Source organism: Oryctolagus cuniculus, chromosome 10, assembly GCF_051225735.1.
Source record: "Oryctolagus cuniculus isolate XC-2025 breed Fujian yellow rabbit chromosome 10, ASM5122573v1, whole genome shotgun sequence".
NCBI classification, from domain to species: Eukaryota; Metazoa; Chordata; class Mammalia; order Lagomorpha; family Leporidae; genus Oryctolagus; species Oryctolagus cuniculus.
The window spans coordinates 71,469,213-71,483,154 of record NC_142876.1 but is presented as its reverse complement, the minus strand read 5'-3'; the positions used below and the strand labels follow the sequence as shown (position 1 = coordinate 71,483,154).

General features: G+C 42.5%; 1 long non-coding RNA gene and 1 pseudogene across 1 annotated transcript in view; one reads left to right on the top strand and one right to left on the bottom strand.

The window, feature by feature from the left end:
* The window catches only part of LOC149123815 (uncharacterized), a 127,861-nt gene that overhangs the window by 72,437 nt on the left and 41,482 nt on the right, over nt 1-13,942 (top strand). The window lies entirely within an intron of this gene.
* LOC100352255 (small ribosomal subunit protein uS8 pseudogene) lies at nt 6,941-8,726 on the bottom strand (annotated as a pseudogene).

Genomic DNA, 13,942 nt, shown 5'->3' with positions numbered 1-13,942 from the left:
GCCACCTTTTTTTTAACTTTTATTTAATGAATATAAATTTCCAAAGTACAGCTTATGGATTACAATGGCTTCCCCCCCCATAACTTCCCTGCCACCTGCCACCCTCCCCTTTCCCTCTCCCTCTCCCCTTCCATTAACATCAAGAATCATTTTCAATTCTCTTTAAATACAGAAGATCAGTTTAGCATATATTAAGTAAAGATTTTAACAGTTTGCACCCACATAGAAACACAAAGTGAACAAAACTGTTTGAGTACTAGTTATAGCATTAAATCACAATGTACAGCACATTAAGGACAGAGATCCTCCATGAAGAGTAAGTGCACAGTGACTCCTGTTGTTGACTTAACAAATAGACACTCTTGTTTATGGTGTCAGTAATCACCCTAGAATCTTGTCATGAGCTGCCAAGGATATGGAAGCCTTTTGAGTTCACCGACTCTGATCATATTTAGACAAGGTCGTAGTCAGGGTGGAAGTTCTCTCCTCCATTCAGAGAAAGGTACCTCCTTCTTTGATGACCTGTTCTTTCCACTGGGATCTCACTCGTGGAGATCTTTCATTTAGGTCATTTTTTTTTGCCAGAGTATCTTGGTTTTCCATGCCTAAAATACTCTCAAGGGCTTTTCAGCCGTTTCCGCATGCCTTAAGGGCTGATTCTGAGGTCAGAGTGCTGTTTAGGACATCTGCCATTCTATGGGTCTGCTGTGTATCTCACTTCCCATGTTGGATCGTTCTCTCCCTTTTTTATTCTTTCAGTTAGTATTTGCAGACACTATTCTTGTTTATGTTATCCCTTTGGTTCTTAGTCCTATCATTATGATCAGTTGTGAACAGAAATTGATCACTGGGACTAGTGAGATGGCATTGGTACATGCCACCTTGATGGGATTGAATTGGAATCCCCTGGTATGTTTCTAACTCTACCATTTGAGGCAAGTCAGCTTGAGCATGTCCCGAGTTGCACATCTCTTCCCTCTCTTATTCCCACTCTTACACTTAACAGCGATCACTTTTCAGTTAAGTTTCAGCACTTAAGAAGAATTGTGTATTGCTTACAGTATTCAACCAAAAGTATTAAGTAGAACAAACAAAAAAAATACTAAGAGGAATAACATTATTAAGCTGCTCATCAACAGTCAGGGTGAGGGCTGATCAAGTCACCGTTTCTCCTAGTGTTCATTTCACTTTAACAGGTTTCCTTTTTGGTGCTCAGTTAGTTGTCCCCGATCAGGGAGAACATATGATATTTGTCCCTTTGGGACTGGCTTATTTTACTCAGCATGTTTTCCAAATTCCTAACAGGGATCACTTTTCAGTGAAAATTTAATCACCTAAGAATAATTGTGTGTTAATTACAGAGTTCAACAAATAGTAGTAGAACAAAAAATACTAAAATGTATAAAGTATTACATTGTACATCAACCGTCGGGACAAGGCCTGATCAAGTCACTGTTTCTCATAGTGTCCATTTCACTTCAACAGGTTTCCCCTTTGGTGCTCAGTTAGTTGTCGCATATCAGGGCGAACATATGACATATATCCCTTTGGGACTGGCTTAGTTCACTCAGTATGATGTTTTCCAGATTAATCCATCTTGTTGCAAATGACCGGGTTTCATTGCTTTTCACTGCTGTATAGTATTCTATAGAGTACATGTCCCATAATTTCTTTATCCAGTCTACTGTTGATGGGCATTTGTGTTGGTTCCAGGTCTTAGCTATTGTGAATTGAGCCGCAATAAACATTAATGTGCAGACAGCTTTTTTGTTTGCCAATTTAAATTCATTTGGGTAAATTCCAATGAGTGGGATGGCTGGGTTGAATGGTAGGGTTATCTTCAGGTTTCTGAGGAATCTCCAGACTGACTTCCATAGTGGCTTAACCAGTTTGCATTCCCACCAACAGTGGGTTAGTGTCCCTTTTTCCCCACATCCTCTCCAGCATCTGTTGTTTGTAGATTTCTTAATGTGAGTCCTTCTAACTGGTGTGAGGTAAAACTTCATTGTGGTTTTGATTTGCATTTCCCTGATTGCTAATGATCCTGAACATTTTTTCATGTGTCTGCTGGCCATTTGGATTTCCTCTTTTGAAAAATGTCTATTGAGGTCCTTGGCCCATCTCTTAAGTGGGTTGTTTGTTTTGATGTTGTGGAGTTTCTTGATTTTGTAGATTCTGGTTATCAAACCTTTATCTGTTGCATAGTTTGCAAATATTTTTTCCCATTCTGTCAGTTGCCTCTTCACTTTCCTGACTGTTTCTTTTGCAGTACAGAAACTTCTCAATTTGATGCAATCCCAAATGTTAATTTTGGCTTTGACTGCCTGTGCTTCTGGGGTATTTTCCAAGAAGTCTTTGCCAGTACGTGTATCTTGCAGGGCTTTTCCAATCCTCCCTAAAATTTGATGGTGTCAGGTCGTAGATTTAAGTCTTTTATCCATGTTGAGTGAATTTTTGTGTAAGGTGAAAGGTAGGGGTCTTGCTTCATGATTCTGCATGTGGAAATCCAATTTTCCCAGCACCATTTATTGAATAGACTGTCCTTACTCCAGGGATTGGTTTTGGATCCTTGGTCAAATATGAGTTGGCTGTAGATGTTTGGATTGATTTCTGGCGTTTCTATTCCGTTCCATTGGTCTATCCATCTGTTTCTGTACCAGTACCATGCTGTTTTGATAACAACTGCCCTGTAGTATGTCCTGAAATCTGGTATTGTGATGCCTCCAGCTTTGTTTTTGTTGTACAAGATTGCTTTAGCTATTCGAGGTCTCCTGTGTCTCCATATGAATTTCAGCATCATTTTTTCTAAATCTGAGAAGAAGGTCTTCGGTATCTTGATTGGTATCTCATTGAATCTGTAAATTGCTTTTGGGAGAATGGACATTTTGATGATATTGATTCTTCCAATCCATGAGCATGGAAGATTTTTCCATTTTTTGGTATCCTCTTCTATTTCTTTCTTTATGGTTTTGTAATTTTAATCATATAGATTTTTAACGTCCTTGGTTAAGTTTATTCCAAGGTATTTGATTGTTTTTGTAGCTATTGTGAATGGGATTGATCTTAGAAGTTCTTCCTTAGCTGTGGTATTGCCTGTGTATACAAAGGCTGTTGATTTTTGTGCATTGATTTTATACCCTGCTACTTTGCCAAAATCTTCTATGAGTTCCAATAGTCTCTTAGAGTTCTTTGGGTCCCCTAAATAAAGAATCATATCATCTGCAAAGAGGGATAGTTTGAGTTCTTCCTTCCCAATTTGTATCCCTTTAATTTCTTTTTCTTGCCTAATAGCTCTGGCTAGAATTTCCAGAACTATATTGAATAGCAGTGGTGAGAGTGGGCATCCATGTCTGTTACCAGATCTCAGTGGAAATGCTTCCAACTTTTCCCCATTCAATAGGATGTTGCCTGTGGGTTTTTCATAAATTGCTTTGATTGTATTGAGGAATGTTCCTTCCATACCCAGTTTGCTTAGAGATTTTATCATGAAAGGGTGTTGTTTTTTATCAAATGCTTTCTCAGCGTCTATTGAGATAATCATATGGTTTTTCTTGTGCAGTCTGTTAATGTGGTGTATCACATTGATTGATTTGCGAATGTTGAACCATCCCTGCATACCAGGGATGAATCCCACTTGGTCTGGGTGGATGATCTTTCTGATGTGTTGTTGCATTCTATTGTCGAGAATTTTATTGAGGATTTTTGCATCTATGTTCATCAGGGATATTGGTCTGTAATTCTCTTTCAATGCTGCATCTTTTTCCGGCTTAGGAATTAAGGTGATGTTGGCTTCATAGAAAGAATTTGGGAGGATTCCCTCTTTTTTGATTGTTCGGAATAGTTTGAGAAGAATTGGAGTCAGTTCTTCTCTAAATGTCCAGTAGAATTCAGCAGTGAATCCATCTGGTCCTGGGCTTTTCTTTGTTGGGAGGGCCTTTATTACTGTTTCAATTTCTGTCTCAGTTATGGGTCTGTTTAGGTTTTCGATGTCTTCCTGGTTCAATTTAGGTAGGTTGCATGTGTCCAGGAATCTATCCATTTCTGATCAGTTACCCTGTTTGCTGGCCTACAAGTCCTTGTAGTAATTTCTGATGATTCTTTTTATTTCTGTGGTGTCTGTTGTTACGTCTCCTTTTGCATCTCTGATTTTATTGATTTGAGTCTTTTCTTTTTTTAGTTAGTTGTGCCAATGGGGTGTCAATTTTGTTTATTTTTTTCAAAAAACCAGCTTCTCGCTTGGCTGATTTTTTGTAATGTTTTTCTTGATTCAATCCTGTTGATTTCTTCTCTGATTTTAATTATTTCTCTTCTCCTACTAGTTTTGGGTCTGGTTTGCTGCAGTTTTTCTAGATCCTTGAGATGCATTGAAAGCTCATCTCTTTGGTACCTTTCCAATTTCTTGGTGTAGGCAACTATTGATACAAACTTTCCTCTTAACACTGCTTTTGCTGTATCCCATAAGTTTTGGTATGTTGTGCTGTTATCCTCATTTACTTCCAGAAAATTTTTGATTTCTCTTTTAATTTCTTCTATGGCCCATTGTTCGTTCAGGAGCATGTTGTTCAATCTCCATGTGTTTGCATATGCTCTAGGGATTCCTGAGTTGCTAATTTCCAGATTCATTCCTTTATGGTCTGAGAAGCTGCATTGTATGATTCTAATTCTTTTAAATTTGCTGAGACTTGCTTTATGGCCTAGTATGTGGTCAATCCTAGAGAAGATTCCATGTACTGCTGAGAAGAATGTAAATGCTTTCTGTGTAGGATGAAAAGTTCTGTGGATAACTGTTAGATCCATTTGGGCTATAGTGTCGTTTAAATCTACTGTCTCCTTGTTGATCTTCTGCCCTGTTGATCTGTCTATTTCTGAGAGTGGAGTATTGAAGTCCCCCAGTACTATTGTATTGGAGTCTAAGTCTCCCTTTAAGGCCCTTAACAAATCTTTTAAATAAACCAATGCCCTGCAATTAGGTGCGTATACATTGATAGTTGTTACATCTTCTTGTTGAATTGATCCCTTAATCATTATACAGTACCCTCTTTGTCTCTCCTAACAGTTTTTGTGGTAAAGTTTATGTTGTTTGATATTAAGATGGCTATGCCTGCTCTTTTTTCATTTCTGTTGGCATGATATATCTATTTCCAGTCTTTCACTTTCAGTCTGTACGCATCTTTGTTGGAAAGATGTGTTTCTTGTAAGCAGCAAATAGATGGGTTTTGTTCCTTAAGCCAATCAGCCAATCGGTGTCTTTTAACTGGACACTTCAGGCCATTAACGTTCAGTGTGACTATTGATAAGTAGTAGCTTTGCCCTGCCATTTGCCAGAGATATTTTCTAATATGTTTTGAACTTGCTGTGATCTTTTGCTGTGAGGTTTCCTTCGTTTGCCTTCTTTCGTATTGATGACCGTGTTTCTGTGTTTCTGTGTGTAACACATCTTTAAGCATCTTTTGCAGGGCTGGATGAGTTCTGCCACCTTTTTAAAATCAACACTTTCTGCACTCTAAGTTTCACATTCTGTTCTGAGCGCATTACAAATGCTGCCTCATATAATCCTCAGAGCATCCTTATGAAATATGGTAAAGTTTGTTACATTGCAGTGTTTACATTATTTAACAGGGCTGAGTCGTAAAAGAACTTCCTAACTCACCTGAGGACACAGAGCTAGTAGGCAGTAGCCAGAATTCAAACCCAGACAAGCCTGACGCCCTGCTCTGTTCTCAGGCACTGCCCGTGTTGAAACCATGCATCCTATATTTAATGAGTGAGGACACTTGCTTACCATAGGCTCTGGGATCCATTCAGCTTTCTGACTTTGTGTCTCTGGGAGTTTCTTTCTTGGTTCCTGTGCAGCATGGTGTGTGAGATTCTAAAACTCACCTGGGATACAAGGCTTTCTGTAGTGAGGAGTCAGGTTTTTGGTCACATTACTGCCTCTGTGCCCTTTTTTCTGGCAACCTCGTTTGTTAGAGCAGAGCATCCTGGCCTCAGAGGCTTGCCTAGGCCTTGAGAATAGAGTCATTTGTCAACAGATGTGTCTTGAGCAGAAAACTGCCTCATTGTACATTCTGAGCCCTGGCAGTAGAGGACTGAGTAAAAAGGACACAGTCCTTGCTCTCTGGAGCTTGAGATCTGGACAGAGTCAAAGTAACACAGTGTACACACATGGAGAAGACACCCCAACCATGACAGTGACTCCTGCAGTATGGGAACCAGTAGAAAAACAGGCAGGGAAAGAGCAGGGGAGTGAATGGAGTAGGTAATTTGGGTCCCCATGCTGGAGGCAGAACACCCTAGAGGAAGCAAGAACAAAAGTGCTGGGGCATGAGCAAGTTTGCAACACCTCAGGAGGAAGGTCATAAGCAGTCTAGTAAAATCCTTATAATGGAAATAAATATGGCTGCCAACATCATGTATATTTGTAACAACGGATCTTTGACCCCCCAAGTCTTCACTGGAGACAGGTATTTGGACAATGGAATGAACCTGGCCTTCATAGCCATACATTCTCTGCCACTGGTAGCTTCTCACATGGCTTACCTTTTTTTGGTCCTCACTTTATTCACCTGTTCCTTGAAAGAAATATGCCATTTTAGCAGGATGGCAGAGAATGGATTGAAGGAGAGTGAGGCAAGGGTTTGGCATCAGTGTGGGCGTGTTCTTGGAACAACACAGATAGCCATGAACTGCCTGGTTCTGAACCCTCATCCCCTATTGTTCTCCTTACTGCTCTCAGTCCCAACTGCGGTCCTCCCTCAGGTTGGGAGAGTTCCCCTACAGATAACACATTACAATACTTTGCCATAGTATAGCCATATACTATTACTATAGTATACCAGACTATACCATTTCAAATATTCCTTGGGTTTTAGGAGCTGTATGCCAGGAAATATGACAAAGACCAAAGTATGTGTTTCTTATTATCAATCATAGTGTGTATAATCCAATGGCAAGATGCCTGCAACACAGAAGTGCTTGAGAAATGATTGCTGTGTGTCTTCCATGAGCCATGGAAGGAGTGAGAAATAACAGGTGAAGGAGGCATACCAAGGAAGACTGTGGCACCTGGATTTACCCGACACCAAGCTTCACCCATTCAGCAACACCTGCTGTCAGTCTCCCTCTGGTCCACAAGGACATGCTAAATGATCCTTTAACTTTATTCTATTTTTTTTTGTCCATTGAGCTTTTATTTGTATGTCTGTGCCACATCCCTAGAAAAAGAATCCCAGGATTTTCTCTCCTGTGTGTTTTTGTTGTGCTTTTTCATGGTCCATGATGGCAGCTGAGGTTGTCAGTACAGTGAAACCAAACTGGTGGGATGGAAGCAGATTATTCTGCCATTTTTCTAGATCTTTCAACTGCACGTCAAATCTGGGGCTGATCACTCCACACTTGTTTAACCTGCCAGTGAGGTTTACAACAATCTTCCCAGCTCTATGATGGTCAATGATTTCAAACTCACCAATGTAACCCTGCTTCATCATCACAGTCAGAAAACTGACGATGACGTTAGAGCACGGCCTGATAAAAATCTGGCATTTGCCTATCTTCTCGGCTTTGTTGATGCTCTCAAGAGCATCAGCCAGGGCGTTCATATACTTGTTCTCAATATCTTTATTCTATTCTTAACATGAACAGCCATTTGGTGGGCTCTGACAAACTGAGCTCAGGTTATAAATAGCACTGATCTATCTAGATCAGTTTGACCATGAGTATTTTTGTTTTTCACATTACTGATAAAATCCTAGAACATTACATTTGTGTCTAATGGCTTTTAGCCTCACTTCATTCTGCCAAGAAAGAGGGAGAAGTAGACAGTTCTGTCTGAGCCTGCCAGCAGCTCTCTGTTCTCTGGAGCAAGTGTCAACCCAGCCCAGGCAAACAGCAGGTCCCTTATGATGATGGGCATATGCATCTTAATTTTTATTTGAAGTTCTTGCCCCCCCACAGAGATCGGAATTTAAAGCAGAGACATAATACAGTGCACAAGTGACAGCAGAATTTATTTTAAAAAGAGAGAGAGTATACACCCTGTGTTGAAGAGTTAAAATTGTATATGTGCGGGTGTAAAAAGTTAAGCTTAAGCTTACAGGTTTAAACCTTCCTGGTACAGCTGTAAAAATAAGACAGAGTGAAGTAGCACCTTGACAGTAGGGACTCCATTTTGGAGCACTTGAGACTCCATTCTGAGAAAGCACCCCCCACCGTGAGACTCTGGTCTGAAACTATGATCTCAAATAGTCGGACAATAGCAGTGCACTACATCACCCTTGGCAACACACAAAAACCCCCTAGCATGATTGCTCAAGCTTAAAAGTAGAAAGGTTACACCTGGGTTACCTGGGCTAATAATGAAGATGTGATTTGTCTGTGTCTTACATTAATGTCAAGTCCTAATTGCTGATTGTAATATTGTAACTGGTATTGTCAAGATTATGATAAATATTAATTTCACTTAGGTTTTAGGTTATGTTGACCCCAGTAACCATATACTCTCTTTTGATTTTAGCAACTGTGTATAGCAACCGTGCATAGCAACCATGTATTCCCCCCTTCCCGGTTTTGCGGTTTTTGCCTTTATAAACCCTAACCTTTGGTTATTCGGGGCTGCTCTGTTCATGTATGGTCAGACAGCCCCAGCATGCTGGATAATCAATAAAGCTTCCCCTTGCTGTTTGCATAAGAGATGTCTCTTGGTGACGTTTTTCGGGCAGTCGACTCTAACAGTGTGAGAGTGAGTCAGCCCACATAGATACTTGTCATGAGGGGGCCATAGAACTGCCTATAAGGAGAGAAAGGGGGAAGAGGTCAGAGAAGGACCCATAAGCAAGGTCCAGAAGCCAAAAAAGCTTCCCATGCTTCCCTGCTCCCATACTGTCAGCCCTGTTAGTGAGGTAGGGGGCGGTACCCTAATTGAATATACAAAAGAGGGTGGAGTTTAGTGTGTGTGAAGCTTTCTGGGAGTTTCATGGTACTTCTGCATAAAGCTTAACTCCCACATGGCCATCATGGCATCTCCTCTTTCCTAGTCCTGGAGGAGACACAGGTGCACCATGGGAAAGTGGGTGAATGGGATTGATAGCTAAGGGAGTAGAATAACAATGCAGGGCTGTACAGAGATTATGAGAAAATCTTCCAGCTCAACTATTCCTACTTAATCTTCTTGCCTAGTTCCCCAACATCAAGTTCAATCTATGATCTATTTTCTCCCAACAAGGAGCCATGTGTACTTTATGGCAGTGCAACAATTGCAACTTATTTCCCCGGGGCGAAAGCTTGAGTGGCTTCCTGACTCAGCAACATTGGTATTCTGCCCTTCCCCTGCCTGGTTAGGAGCCCCCACCAACTCCCCTGCAGACTCAGAGCCCGGGAACTCATCAGGATGGACTAGAGGAGAGCTGTGGCTGGTGGACTTCTTTATGGGCAGTGTTCTCAAGCTTCAGGATCATGAAGCGACGACACCACAGCAAAGAGCCATGATCCTCCAAGAAGGTTCTGTGCCCTGATCCCAGGACACAGAATATGCATTTTAAAGAAAATCTGCTTTATTTATCTACAATGCATTACTGAGCAGTTCAGGTCTCCAAAATAAGGCAACTCTAAGTAATAATCGTCTAAATACCTAATTGCTTTCACATAACAGGAAAATGTTAAAGACAGTTTCAATCTAAGAACCTAATGAAAACTAATATCTCACTGGAAGCAGAAGGAGTACTTTTACCAATGGGGAAATTTTTTTATTTCCTTGAGTGATCTCTGACTTCTTTATTTGGTATCTGGTGATTAAATAGAAAAATATCAATTCAAAGGGTTTCCTTTAAAAAAAATTTCCCTCATTCCTTCATTCTTTCTATAAGTAGCACTTTCCTCTGGGAAGGGAATGCATATTGCCGATTAGGTGAGTAGCCCCTCAACCCTTTCTGATGACCGGAGAGAAATTCAGAGATGTCCTAAATTAAGTGACAGGCCAGTGGATGGAAGAAGGGAAGAGGTAAGAGAAATTTATACAAAACTCTCATCATTAGGCTGAACAAAGAAAAGGAACTGCTCCACAGTTTTGAGGACCAGCCTCAAAACACATTGCATTCTGCATGGGGAACAACCAACTGGGAAGCAGCCCACCCTTCTCCCTGTGGATTGTGTGGCCTACCAGGACTCAGCCTGCTTCCTGTTGTTCACCCCCACCCCCATCTGTGGGCAAGATATCCTCAATGGAAGAAATGTACATTTCCTTCCCCTCAAATATTCATTATAAAGCATCTTTGCTTTTTATATTCAGTGGGCATTTTCCAAATGCTATCTTTCCGCTGTGCTGCTGGTGGTTAAGGGAATTTGTCCAAGGACTAGTCCTTTTATTTAGTTTAGCATCTGTAACAGTCCAATAAAACCTTTCTCATGCCAGAGGTTATTTGGTCTCCAAAATTTGGATGTAACACTGATCATCACAAACACCTGTCCACACTCATTAAATTCTGATATAGTGGGGCTGGGGTAGGATCTGATTTATATTTTCACAAAGTAGCCAGGATGGAGAACCTCTGAGGTAGGGAGTCCCTCCTTTCCAGGTTACACAGACAGACAGAATCAATGTGTGAGAGGGAGGAGGCAGGCATCACCTGATACTATAGTGGTAAACTGAGACACTGCAGGTAACAGCCTCAGTGTGGGGCAGGAGGTGAGGATGGTTACGTCACTGCACATGGTGGTGTTGAACTGGGTCTTGAAGGATGGGGAAGAAGCACATGGGCTCCTCTGCAGGGTGGAGGAGCAGGGGGGATGAAAGGTGAGAGAGCAGAGGCAGGCAGGGAACTGTCAGAATCCTAGAGAATAGGTGCAGAAGCAAGCACGGGCTGATGATAAAGAGCTTTGTATGCTGCTCAGCTTTTAATCTGTAGGTTACTGAGCTTTATTGAAGTATCTTTTCAGCAAGAGAGGAAATCAATCACTTCTTCACTCACTGGATTTTGAGCTGGGCAGAGGGTATGGGAATACCAGTTAGGCATTGTGATCAAGCCGGTGATCGGGAGGGCATGGATCACCAAGGGACAAGAGTGGGGAGGATTCCAAGGCCAAATGGAGAAGAGCTACAGGAGACAGAGTTGAGGGAGCCTCATGACAGCTGGACAAGTAAAGGGAGAGAGAAATGTCTGGAATTTTTTTGGTTTCAGGAAGAGTTGGTTATGGGCCAACTGACACGGACATTAACACTCTCTTCTAAAGGAAATGACCCAACCCTGCTTTAATCCTAGCTAAAAGTCATCATCATCCAGGTTCCCTTGTAGGTGGGCCTGGAGTCACAGCTGAGTTCCCAAGGCAAACTCCCCTTGATAAGGCCTTGGCTTGGCTGAAGTTAGGTTAGGAATTCTGCACACAGGCCAAAGAGCATCCTCAACCTCACCTTTCTACAGAAAACCCAACACTCCCTTTGTTCCATTAGTTTGCTGTCCCCATTTGAACTTGGAACACATGTGATGACAGTGGGCATATATGTCCATTTCATTTGCATATATATATATATGTATATATATCACACTTCCTAGAACCACCTTGAAACCTAATGGATTTGTGTAACTTCCTGAAAATGACTGCTAAAACACTTGTAACTCTGCATTACCCGGGGATGCAGGTCTTTGGCCATGGAATCACCTTGCTCCTGGCTTGCGCACTCTGTTAATATTCCTTTCTGCTTAAAGCTCTAACCATTGTCCTCTTAACTCCAGTGGTGTCCCTGCTGGAAAAGAATCATCGGGAATTCTGCCTGATTTCATTATCACCTCAGCATCAAGACCAAGTGCTTATACCCACCCTTTTCCAGATAGGCTGAGAGACTCTAAAATGTGTGTCATGCGCCAATCTTCTAGGTTTTTAGAAAAATTTACTTATTTGAAAGGCAGAGTATGTGTGTGTGTGAGAGAGAGAGAGAGAGGGAGGGAGAGACAGAGACAGAGATAGAGATGGGGGGGGGGAGTGAATAGAACTTTCTTTAGGATAGACCATATGCCAAGCCATAAAGCAAGCTCAGCAAATTTGAGAAAAACTGAAATCATATCATGTGTCTTTTCTCACCACAATGTAATGAAGTTTGAAATTAACAACTTAAGAAATTCTAGAAAATATGCAAACACATAGAAACTAAAACAACATGTTTCTGAATCATAGATTTTATTTGTCTTCCCCGCAGTGGCTGCTGCGCACTTGGCAGGAGTTTTTGTTATGTTCCTGGAACACAAGAAATGGAGGCCAAGACCATCTCCCCATGCCTTCGTATCTCTCTGGAGGCTGTCATGAGAGTTTCTTGCTGCCTCCTGGTTCTGATGAGCTAAGGGCTTCTTACCCTGCTCTCCTAAACCTGCAGACTAGAAGAGATTCCCAGCAGCACATGGTGTCTTCCTTTCTAGTCTATAGAACCAGGACTTGGGGAGTGGTCATCTTTGACCTACTTTTCTTTTTACTGTATATGTAAGGAGTTAGTGACAGGGGGTGGCCCACGCCAGGCCTAGCCAGAGTTGGCAGAAGTGGCCAGTTCAGTCAGGGCCTCAGGAGACAGAAGCGGGAGATGAGGGCGTCGGATGAACCTGGGGGTGCCATAGAACTTGGTAACGCTGGTTGATGCCACAACACGGTTATGCCTTGTAGATGGAGCCTGGTGACCTCACCCGCCCGCCCACCTGTGTGCCTGACTGCCTGTGTGTTAGCCAGAGGAATTTGTGCTGTGAGGATACAGCCTGCGTTGGGGGAAAGCTGTTGAATGTCAAATGCCTTAGGCACAGGGGATATAGTCGATGAAGCAGATTGTCAAATGAGGGTCACTTGTGCTAACATCTGGGGGTGGGGACAAGTTGGTTAGGTCCACATTCCGTATATGGGAGGTGCAGGTCGGGTCGGGTTTGGGCATCTTGATGGCGTTACAGATGACTAAGAAGGGGATGGTGGCTGATCTTTGTTTTTGTTGTTGTTTTTTTTTTTTCTCCAAAATTCATGTGTTTGAAAGGCAGAGCAGTGGAAGTAGGTGGGGAGAGATCTTTGATCTGCTGATTCACTCCTCAAATGACCACAACAGCCATGCTGAAGCCAGGAACTCCATCCTGGTTGCCCACCCTTTGGCCATCCTCTGCTGCCTTGCCATGCACATTAGAAGGGAGCTGGCTCTAGGCCAGCACCGAGGATCAATAGGCTAATACTCCACTTGCAGCGCCGGCACACTGGGTTCTAGTCCTGGTCGGGGCGCCAGATTCTGTCCCGGTTGCCCCTCTTCCAGGCCAGTTCTCTGCTGTGGCCCAGAAGTGCAGTGGAGGATGGCCCAACTGCCTGGGCCCTGCACCCCATGGGAGACCAGGATAAGCACCTGGCTCCTGCCTGTGGCTCAGCCAGCCACTGGAGGGTGAACCAAGGCTAAAGGAAGACCTTTCTCTCTGTCTCTCTCTCACTGTCCACTCTGCCTGTCAAAAAAAAAGGGGGGGGGGAGCTGGCTCAGAACCAGGGTAGCAGGACTCAAACCAGCACCCTGATATGAGATGCCAGGGTCCCAAGCAGCAGCTTAACCAGCTATGCTACGGGGCCAACCCCTAATCCTTGGTTCTTGACTTTTTTTTTTTTTGAGTTGAATTTTCCTGATTTAGATTTCAAGGAACTCTGTGCATCCCACTAGGAGGACCTTGAGTTGGGGTAGTGTGGGAGGGAGGGGGTGAGAAAGGGATGGAGGGGTGGGTTAGGGGTACAGCACTTGGTAAGGGTGGTAGGGGACGAGGGTTGGAGGGAATTCAGTAACACTCACAAACCTAGAAAACACAAGTTAATAATAGTAAACTGTTAATGCTTGTTAAGTTACTACTTGGAAAAAAGCAAAATTGTTTTGCTTTGCTGGGGAAGAGTCTGAAAAGTTGTAATTGAAAACCTGAATATTAGTGACTTGGAAGGTGGGTGTGAAACGTGGGCAAAT